General features: G+C 38.1%; 1 long non-coding RNA gene across 1 annotated transcript; it reads left to right on the forward strand.

The window, feature by feature from the left end:
* The first annotated feature begins 1,054 nt into the window (after positions 1-1,054).
* LOC112488324 (uncharacterized) lies at positions 1,055-11,677 on the forward strand. Its single transcript, XR_003052276.1, has 3 exons — positions 1,055-6,445; positions 8,357-8,662; positions 9,522-11,677. It is a non-coding gene; the product is annotated as an uncharacterized LOC112488324 (long non-coding RNA).
* Positions 11,678-11,865: the final 188 nt, after the last annotated feature.

The raw sequence follows: 11,865 nt of genomic DNA on the forward strand, positions 1-11,865 counted from the left end.
TAAAAAACGACTCGCCATCAGACCTCAGTCAAAACTAAGTTCACTCTGAACAATACCATGAAAGATGTCCAGGTTTTGAGAGAAAAAAAAAGCATTTACTCAAACCTGTATGTAAAATTAATGAGCTCAAGCTGAAAGGGGAAAAGGCAAAGGACTCTGTTTCTTTAGCAACACAAAATGATTCTGACAAGTTTAAATAAAACAAATAGAAAGTTTTATGAACTTCCTGTTTCACAGTGTGAAAATACATCAGAATACAACATCATGCTAAAGGATATAAATGTGCATAATCAAACATGTATGCATGAAACAGCTGCAGCAAAATTTAAAATGTCTGACTTCCTTTGGATTTGATGTATGATCTGGACCTTTTTGCTAACATGCACAGACAAAGCTTTCTACAGGGGGCACTGTTGAGCGTTTTTTTTGCCATGCATTGGGCTAATAACGAAACTGGCTTTGTATAAACATTGAACAGTATGTGCTAAATGTTACATGGAGTACACGGGCAGTCAAATCCAGTAGCTTTTTATATTTGAAGGAAGTGTTTAATATATATTTGGCAATAATAATCCACTTTCACTTCACACTTTCAGCCAGACCTTACTAGATTACTGAATACCTATTGACAGTGCTACGAATACAACATCCACACCTACATGCTTAGAAGACATAATAAAAAGAGCAGGCATGTAGGAATTGTGTGACAACTGTAACACACGTCACAAGAGCAGGCAATTGTGTGACAACTGTAACACACGTCAGCTTATGATACCATAAATAACCAAAAAACCCACTAACTCAGCACTGAATAGCCTGCCAAAAATCAAAGGTTGTGCTGTCAGAAAACATTTAACATATTGTGCAAGTGCAGTTTTAAAACCTGTCTAACCAAGGTCCTTCTTTGTTCTCTGTTGACATTAACTAGGTACAGAACAAAAAACACACTGTATGTATAAACAGTACAATTACGTAGTGTATTATGATAAGAGGGAAGTCTAACTATGGGTCAGTTATATCTGGAGTACATATGCCCTGAATAGAAATAGGCCACTGGCAGATACCCTAAATCCTTCATACATTTTCTATAGCTGAACATCTTGTTTTGGGATATTTTTTAAAAATTGTTTTACTTATCAATTATTTTTGTTAATATGCTGATATAATGTTTAATTTTGGTCTATCTTGGTATAATTTTGTATTATCAATATGGAAAATGTATTTAATTCCAATGTAAAGTCTTTATGTTGATATTCTATTCACACTGTCGCTCTGTCCCTTGGGAGTGATCCTTCGTGACTAAATCGTTTGTGTTTGATTCAGATCATGTAGAGATGCAGTTACTCTTGCAGTCAGTCACAAATATGCAGATTTAAAGGAGATTTTCTTGGTAGCTGTGAACCTACTTTAATCACAGGAAACAGGAGGCAGATGAAATTTACGGTGACATTCCGTGAACACCATGAGTAGAATGGCTTGAAAGGTGTTTACTTTACACAGGGCTTAACAATAAATGTAGGACAGGTTCTATGTCAATGAGAAATATTTGATATGCATTACATTTCTGTCATTTGTAATTTTCTGAGGCCATTAAATATTGATAACAATGAACCAGACTGTAAGGAGGGGCCAAGGCAGATGGTGATCCATTTATCAGGCATTTTAGTGAGTGTTCACTGTCAGTTGCCCAAAGTGTGATGCCATATTTTCATTTTTAATTCGGCCAAACATCACATAATATATATGACTTTTAGGAACCATAGTACCCAATGAAAAGGACACATATAACATGACTGTTAAAAAAAAGTACTGTGTTTTGAAAACATTTGGAGAAATAATTCTGGAAGTAAATTAGGTTTACCTTGCATGAGTAATTTAGGGAAATGGAAGTTTATGGAAAAGGGTTAAAATAAGGAGTGAGAGACAAGTGTCAGAGAGAATGTTTGTTTTGAGTAACCAGGATATTCATGATTTGACATGTGCAGATCAAAAGAACTACTAAGGTTGAGCAAGTTAGAGATGAGGTGAGAGAAAGGATTTCAACAGAGTGAACATTTGACCAGGACATAATGGGAAAAGAATGTTGGAGAAGGACCTGCCACACAGGAGAAAGAGAGGAAGACCTCAGAAAAGATTCATGGACATTGTAAGGAGCTGCACAAAAAAGACAAACTAGAAGAAATAATAATAATATATTAGCATATATATATTAGCATATATTAACAATAACAATATTACTAATAGTAATAATAATGAGAAAAAGAAAGAAAAGTAAATGTACAAATGTGCAAAAAATTGCATATCCAATATAGAAATCTCACCGTATGCTCAAAGTGAGATGCGTTTATCATTGAATTGTTAAAGTCATCTGACAACCAGTCGTGTGTTCATAGTTTATGTGAGTTCTCATTTGTTTTCTCTAGGCATTAGGGCTTTATATACATTGTCGTAATGTATTAATGTGGTTTTTCATCCTGCAACATCTGTTGGCCATCAGGCTGCGAGAAGAAAAGTCCACATGTGGTAACACTAACTGAATTACCTAAAGTAAGCTGGGACACTAGAAGTGCATTGGAGCTGCCCCTCTGTCTGTGTTTTCTCTTTTTGTGCAAATTGGCAGGACTTTTTTTTTAATAAAACAGTGAAATCAGATTTTCTAGGTGGCAGTAATTCAACCTAAAGACAACTAATTGCCCTTAAAATGGAAAGAACACCACATATTATTTTTGGCACTACTCTTTTTGTGAGCTTTGGGCATAATTTTAAATGAGTTATTTGATGCTAGAATGGGGTTACTTTTTTTTAAAAAGAGGGAATTAAAAATATGTTTTGTCATAGCCACGCTGGATTGCTCACATGTGATTATCTGCTGGCATATACATGGCTGTCATGAAGCACATTTCGCACATACCGTACAGTGAGGGTTTGTAATTGGAGGATTGCAGTAAAGGGTGCAGCTTATTGCCCCTGTTTCACACATGGGTTAGTTCAGAGGTTAATATCCCGAAGGAGATGAATGAATTACCGAGAAAAATAATGGCCGGTCTGAAATCTAGGTAAATGTATAACCCGCTCTGGTAGAAAAAATAAATCTATGACTAAGACCATATTTATAATAAAAACAATGTCCATTTAGCACCCCCTGCAGGGACATTTCACACATGCTACACAAAATAACATTTAAATGTTGCTGTGAAAAATGTTCTTTTTCTTCTGCAGAAAATCATTAGAAGGTTGACACAATGATCATACAGAGGTTTTGTGTCTGCAACCACGCTGTGTTTGCACATAAGGTTTGCATGTGTCTGTGTGTGTTTACAATTTCCCAGCTTGCTAGATCATCTCCTAGCAACGGTCGATCTTAAAAGCTGTACTGTATATCCTCAATTGCAGGTTCTACCCCTGGGGCAAGCATGGCACAATGCAATCATGCCTGGAGTTCCTATAGCAACTCTAATGAACAAGGCAAAGACAACATGAGGAAAACAGGAGCAGGACAAAGAACCTGGGCAGAACAGACAGTGGATATTTAAGAACATTTACAGACTGTTGCTTCTGGAATCGCTTTCTTAAATTGCCAATGTGCTAGATGCAATTTGAAATTTGTCTTGATAGGTGCAATAAATCTTCCCCAAATGTAAGTGAAAATAAGACAGCGTTAGCCAACGCAGTCATAGGGGACAAAAGGTACAATTAGTTTAAAAAATCTAAATTAAAAACAAAAATGTAACTATAATGAATAAAAACTGAAGAAGAAACAGTTTAAGATATGAGAAGTAAATATTATTATTTTTACTTAAAAGCCTAAAATAACAGCACATGACTCAGAATGTGCGAAAATACCAAGAAGACAGAAAATGACAAAATGTCACTCTACAAATAGCTTTAACTGGCCACAAAGGTACATCTCTCTCAACACTGTTATGTGTTGGTCTGGTGTTCCTGTTGTCAGTTGATGGTATGCAGCGTTACAGGAATGTGCGCTTTGTACTCTGCATGCCCCAGCCTGAGCCTAAGCCGAGGATCCCTGCTATTTACCTTTTACATCAGAGGAGGAAGTGTTAGTGACATGACTTTGAGATGTAAACAGATGAGGTGTATACATTTTTTAATCAATGCATTTCTGACTTTACAAACTGATCATATTTCATGAACCTTTTAACAAATCCTCACTCACTTCAGTTTGCAGTGCTGATCAATATCATACAGTAAGTAATCATAGAAAAAGTTTGGTTATTGTATTAATGTATGGATATTTGCAACAATGTAAATAATTATTGAACCTTCAGCAATATTTTGTCTTTCTTTAAAACTATGTCTGTGGTGTAGTGTGCCTTAAACCAACTGTACTTTTTAATCCAGGGTCGTAAATTTATTCAATTGAACATTACCCAAAGTATGACTTGAGTACGCCACGAACCTCTTGTACGTGGAAAATGCTGCCATCTTGTGTTAGAAAGCAGTATTTAATTTTACGAAAAAAAGTTCAAACGTGACTAACTCTCTGGACATTTGTTACCACTTAACAGTGTTGACGACGACTGTATCAGTGATGCAATTTATTGTGGTTGATGATGGGAATTTTTTCTTCTGAACACTTCAAAGTAAGAGTTTTCAAAAGTACATAAAAAAAGAACATGTACTATTAATTCACACCACTTTAGAACTATATGATAATGTTGTCCTGTGCAGCTATGCTATCAGTTGTCCGTATAATGCCTATTTTATATGTCATGAGAGTAAAAAAAAACTATTTTATATCACAATTTCTCAGTAGATGTGATGTAAATTAAAAGGATGCCGAATGACAAAGGACCAAAGAAAGAAAAAGCGAGTTTTATGGCACAGGCAGGATCAGTTCTTACTTTCATTCATTCTTTTTCTACCAATCAGCTACACAACCAAGCTGTCGCAGTACACACGGCATTGTAGTACTGCACCAATGATTCTCTGCACTTGTATCTGCATGTCTGCTTCTGTTACCATAGTAACAGAGGAAGACCAATGACCCCTTCATTATGTGGCCCGTTGTGAGAAAGCTTCAATTTCTGCAGGCCATTATGAAAAGGAGTCCACTTAGAGTGAATACAAGTCAACAGTCTCCATACAAAAGAGCTGCAGAAGGCCAACGCTGTCACTAAATTACAGCCATTTAATTGAACTCCTTGTTGACAAGGAACGCAGGGTTTTGTTATTTTCTAAAGTCCTGTTGGCTCTAGGACCGTCATGTAAATGGTCATGATGAGGAGATTGACAGGCAACCAGGGCAACCTACAGCAACACTATACTTAATTCTTAAAAAAGGTCATTGTGCCATCCTGTGACTGTTGAAGACGGGCACAGCCCCCTTATTAACCTACACTGTAACAGGTGCATAATAACGGTTTTCACTTTGTTGATGCAATTCCAGCTGAGCAAACCAGTGTTAGTAAATTGCTATACATATTGATCCTATTTTTTGTTGGAGAATTGCTCAATTTTATAGAAGAAAAAACAACTTTTTAATGGTTTTTAAAATGACCATCGTTTTTTAAATATTTACCATGGTGACTATTTTTTTTTAATTGCAAAGGTTAGTCAAAGTTAGCCAATAGTTGACATGGTTGAATCAAATGTGAGCTGAAAGAAAGCCTAAAACTGTATCTGCTGGGGAAAAAGAACAGCAAAAAGAAGAAAAAGAATTCCGCAAGTATGAGAACAAAATAAAGAAATCAAGTGTAAAACTTTTTTCATGATCTGTGGCTGTGAAAGCTGCTGCAGTGTGTGGGCTGAACTGTTAAAAATCACGGCTATTATCACAACTTATGTAAAACACATTATCAACAGCAAGGTGGAATCATTTTATTTTTACACACTTCACTTCTTTTATGAAACCATTTAAATGGAGCCTGTTCTCCTGCAGTCTATTCGTTTAAGCTATCCAACCATGGAGTGTTCTTGATCTGTTAAAGTCACTCGAGTGTTGAAAATACACTCCAACTAGTTTCCTGCAGCAGCCGAGGTGACAGTTGTTCCACGATGGTGAGCTACGATTTGGGTTGAATGAGAAACTAATCTGCTGACAAATACTGTCCACTGTCAATCCAACAATTTCGGAGAATTTTGATCAATTCATTTAAAAAAAAAAAAAGAAAAGAACATTCTATTTTTTTATTCTAACCAGCCCTACTGTTCCGGTCTGCTCGAGTGTTTGACAGTCCCTTACTATTTCACGCGCCACCTGAGTCAAACTGTGTATTCTCGTGTCAGGAGTGAATGAGGACTGATAAAGTCTCTGCTGTTTCCTCCTCCTCCTCCTCCTCCTTCTCCTCTTCATCTTTCTCCTCCACAGCAGCAGCTGAGCAGTACAGTCTGAGCAGCAGGACCGCTGTTGCAGCATGGTAGCGGCGCTCACTTCTTCACATGCGTCCGACTCCCCCCAGTGGATCATATGCCTGGATAAAAGGTAATTCATTAGGACGTTGTGACAACTGCAGGGCAGGAGGACGGGATCTTCGAGGTCGTTTCCTCAGGCTTGAGTTTTTCTCTTTGTCATCACTGATTTCGACGCCGTAGTTTTAAATGTTCCAGAGGAAACTAGAGTCACTGCCGAACTAACTGAGTTATGACTGTCTGTATACAGTATCTGTATACTTTATATATACTGTAAATGGGGACAACTGCCAGGCAGGTTGGTAAATGTGGAGATGTTACAGTAAAGTCACTGACTAAAATGTCTTGATTGGTGTTGCCATATTTGGCAAATAATAGAAGAGATTATTTTTGGTAAACATCAACATAAACGTTTATGACTACACCAGGTTACAAAAAAGGTTGGAAGAGTTTTGAAGTGAGACTAAAATGCGTTATTTTTTAATTAGCAGTTTAACAATTTTAGGTCTTTACATCCAAAATTAATTTTATCTTCACGGCTGCTTGGATGTATAAGGATACGTCAATTTGTGTTCTTATTAATCAGCATTAGCATCAGGCTCCAGCTAAATTCATTCTGAAACGCTCAAAGAAACTGAAGGATATGATGTGCTGTCCTGGATTAGAGCAGAACTTTCTTCAGAGACCTGACCTGATTACTATAGTCAGCTCTACTGTAGATCACGGAGCTGACAGATTCAGTGTGGAACACATCGTCAGGTGAGAAAGGACACTTCAGACAAGCAAGGGGTTTCATGAAAAGACAGAGTCCAAAGTACGTCGTCTATAATCAGGACATCAGAGTGTCCCAGACCTGTGTACACAGTCGTATCCTCAGGTAAGACACACTCTCTGGTTTCCCAGCAGTAGTTGTTAGCATTCTAGTTTCATTTTGCTATAAAAAAAAAAAGACCACATTCTCTCTACGTTCTAGTTTTTCCACTGGACACTTTTAGAAGCAGTCCTTATGACCTGGAAGCTGAAATATCAAGATTTGAATTTGGAATAAAATATTTTTTGTTCTTGTTATTTTTTATGCACATGTTCCTGGTAATATTTTAAGCCCAAAGATGACTTTTTGGCTACTTTTTGATTTAATGCATTTCTTGGCAAACTTTCTTTGGCAAATTTTCCTTTTTTTTTTGTTTTCGAATAAATATCCTTGTTTCTTTTTACAGTCAGCCACACACTCATCTAATATATGACTATCACTATAAAGTTCTGCAGACGATGAAGAGGCTGAACTCTTCATCCATGGTTTTGCTCCAGGGAAACTCAGACATTACATGTCAGTGAGTAAACAAATGTGTGGAGTTGAAAAGGTTTCCAGGGCAGAGATGATGAGGTGGAGTCATTTACTGACCAGTCGTTACTCAAACAGCCACACAGCAGATAATGTAACAGTGCAGTAAATCACTTTTAGCGCTGCATTAAGTCAGAGCTGTTGGCTCTGGTCAAAGAAAAGCTGTGCCTCACCTTCTGAATCATTGATGGTTTGGTTTCAGAAGCACAGAGTGAATGAATTGTCCAGCAAAAGCACTTTGACACACAGCACGTACTGTAATGGCTTTGACTGTTTTACTGAAGGTTTATGAAACTTTCAACAAGCATTTCTGTTTTAAGGGGGCCAGGTTTTGGACCAGTGGTTAGTGCTTTTGCTGCACACCAGAAAGGTCAACAGTCGTACAAATTAATCTTTTGATGAAATCATAACAAATGCAAAATACCATTTAAATTTGAAGTTAGTATCTAAAAAGTAACTTGCCACCACACAGTCTTAGTGATTTATGTACTATGTAGATCACAACAATTGGCTTTTCCCACAGTAACACCGTTTCCATTGACTTTGCTCAGTCTGATTTATTTTATAATCTAATAAATTCTCTCTGTTGGTATAAAATATAAATTGAACTGTAAAGGTTTTTCTTTCTCCCTGGATCTCCAGACCTGGAGAACGCACCGCAGAAGATGTCGACATTATCTCTGCCCGTCTGAGGAACGTGAAGGCCTTTGAGGGGTTCCGGCCTGGTTTGCTGCGGCAGATTTGTCTGTGTGGTTTCTACGAGGGCTTAGAGAAAGGCATCACCTGTAGGTGGCGGTGTGTTTCAGTGGGTAAGATGTTAATCTTCCCTCTGCTGTTTTCTTACGGCCTATTCTGTCAGTGTATCGACAGGGAGACATTGGCACCAGCTGGTACGCTGTTCTCTCCGGTTCTCTGGACGTGAAAGTGTCTGCGACGTCCAGTTTTCAGGTAAGACTGAGTCCAAATCAGTGAAACTTAAATTTGCTCATATACTTTCAGCATTAATTCATCTAAGCTCAGTTGACAGCATGCAACATAATATACATTCATTTACAAGCTTCATAAATAATATTTGTGGCTCTTCTACTGAACCTGAGCTATTGCTACCTTGCTTTTTCAAGTAGTGGTTTCTAAATGGGGGGCGGGTCCTACAATTGGCACCATTGAATTTTTTGTAATTGCAGCCACAGGGAAAAGGTTGCAGTGAGTTTTAATTTCATTTAATTTCTTTAATAAAAATAGCAGTTTTGTAGGAATTACTTTTTTAAGAAGAAGAAGAAAAATAGTAGAAGAGTAGAAATAGCTGTAAAAATGTTTTTTTGATGTGGGTGGGAGCGTGACTGTAGTCATTTGTTTTAGACCACAACATTTTCATCTTTTAGTTATCTTAAAAATCATGATCCTCCCCACACACCTTCTTTCATTTTCTGGCTTGTAATGGCAGCTAACATCCTCTAGGTTACATTACTGTGACAAACTGGGTCTACTTCCAACTTTTTAAGGAAATACCTGTATATTTTTTATTGACTGGACTATAGAACACTGTGCACATTAGTTAGTGTAGTAAGGTGTGTGTGTGGTTATACTCTTTTATGTGTTTGCAGAATAAAGTCAGTGCAGAGTTTTCTGGGTAAGTGTCTAATCTTTAGTAGGAATATTTGAATTTCTTTTTGAGTATAGCACATACAGCAGAAGCAGTATCTTTGGTTCAACACAGATTTTTTTTACTGTGTTCTTGTGCAGAGGCATGATTTATTTCATGGAGCCATTGATCCATGTGGAGGAATTACTTCTCTTTCTGCTTAAGGATGCTGTTACCATCTGCACACTGGGGACCGGCACAGCGTTTGGAGAATCAATCTTGGACAACACCCCCCGACATGCCACCATAGTCACCCGGGAATTTAGTGAGCTTCTGCGCATTGAACAGAGGGAGTTCAAGTCTCTGTGGGAGGTAAGGGCGTATTTAACAACATCTCCAGTGTTACTGAGAGATGTAGAATTTAGTGTCCTTAAATGGACTAACTCTGGTCTAATGAGAACATCCACTCATACCCAGGGGTAGTTTACACTCATTAAAGCGTGAGTAAAATTCACATTCTAGGAAATGACTGTAGACTGAATTTAAGTTAATGTTGGATCCTGCTGCAGTGATTAAAAAATAAATTTCAGCAGTAATGACCTTCCAAAAATCCACCCAGAGCTTATTTTCTCGTGCTGCAAAATAAGTGTAAATGTTAAAATAAATAATTTTGTAGATAGTAGGAGAGGGAATGTAAATTTGGCCATCTTTCAGACTAGTTGTCAGTTAAACTAAGCACAAATCCTAATCTTTTGTGTCTAAACAGCCAATATACCATATACGTGCTTCATATTCATATTTACTGGACATTTCCAATGTTGAACACTGGGTGGAAGTACTGAGCTGAAGGGAGGCTGTCACCCTGTGTCTGTCTGTTTCCTTACTTGCTGTGTTACAATATTACTATAAGTTATAAAGGTTTATAATAAGAATAAATAAAAGTACATTTTGTTTCTGGGCCAGCTGTGCTGAACCCACTCCTCTGTCGCTCTGTTCCCTCTGTGTTATGGGCTGGTTTCCTCAGAGACACAGCCCACTTCCTCTGGGACTGAAGGGCACAAGTGGGTCATATCAGGACCTGTGGGTCTGTCCTAGTGCACTGACACACACACACACACTCTCACACACACACATGTTCTGTTGGGACTGTACTGGACTCGATGCTGATCACTGTCTCACTGATGATCTGAGCCAAATTCTTCAACAAGGTTAGTTCCAGTTATGGAATAGAATGACCAGTACTGATGTGCTTCAGTCTTCACTGATGGGTCATACAGTATTTTTAGGAGTTGCTTATTACATCAATTGCACATTTAAGATTTTTCTTAAAGACAGAAACTGAGCTTTCCTTCGGGGTCAAACACAACTTGTTGGAGACCGAACATAGTTATAATGGAACAAAAGATGAAAAGTTGTCTAATGAATCAAACGTCACACAACGTCTCACAGTACCTCAAAACCACCGACATCCTTTGCCGTGTTAGTGTCTTCAAACATGCCTGGAGAAAACAGCGATTTCTTCCCTGCGGTCATTATTACTGCTCCTGTTATATCACACGTTACGCAGATGAAATGTTGCTGTTTACCGTGTGTATGACAGCCAAGAAAGCCATGTCAACAGTTACCAACATTAGCATTAATACACCGATTGATCATCTGTCTTAAGATGTGCTGACGTGGCTTTAAATCACCATTCTGCAGAAACTCTGACTGAAGAGCTGTCCAGCCATAATTTAAATAATCGGCCTGGCGACAGATAATCATTAAACTCACTCGCACTTTGTTATTCTGACAGCAGTTTCCCTCATTTCTTTGGGCAGTGGTGGTAAATTATTCTTTGCCGTTTTGCTTCATTGCAGGAACACAGTCTGTACAGTGGTGTAGTAACCAGTGGCATCAAAACCTCTGACTGTTTGTTGTCAGCTCCGTGTGCTTCGGTGATTAATTGCCGCCAACTTTTTCACATCTCTGCTGCTCCTGCTCGTCACCCTTGCTCTGTGGGTCCCGCTAATGAGTTCAGCAACTTCACAGACTTCTTTTTTTTTATTAAGCTCAATTATATTTTTATGGTTAAAGACATTAATCTGCTTGAGGTCAGGATTGCCGGTACACTAAAACGCCAAGAACATGTGGGAGGCGCTGGGGGAGGTTCTGTGGGAGAGAAACTGTGAAGGAATATTTGTGAAGGAAATGTTCCATTTACCCTGCTGTGATGAAGACTAAGCCACGGGAAACATGTACACCTCCTCCTCCTCCTCCTCTTCCTCTGTCTTCTCCTCCCACACAGCCCTGTCTTCAACTTTCAGAGTGAACGCAGCAATGTTCCAGTGAACCACTGGGGACTATTTTCTTATTCATGACCATTCATGTCAATTATTCAGTTAATACCTATCCCCCTTGTTTGTTAAGTCTGGAAGTGATTTTTAAATATGCATGTGTCAGTTGTTTTTGTGCTGAACACAGAACTGAGGCAGTTTTACTGCTTTTCATAAAGATAAATGTGTTTCAACATTGTCAACAAGATACAGTGATACAAGTAGAAAGACTTGGGAATGGTTTGTGTACATGA

The sequence above is a fragment of the Cynoglossus semilaevis genome, chromosome 16, assembly GCF_000523025.1.
Source record: "Cynoglossus semilaevis isolate Cse_v1.0 chromosome 16, Cse_v1.0, whole genome shotgun sequence".
Classification (NCBI taxonomy): Eukaryota; Metazoa; Chordata; class Actinopteri; order Pleuronectiformes; family Cynoglossidae; genus Cynoglossus; species Cynoglossus semilaevis.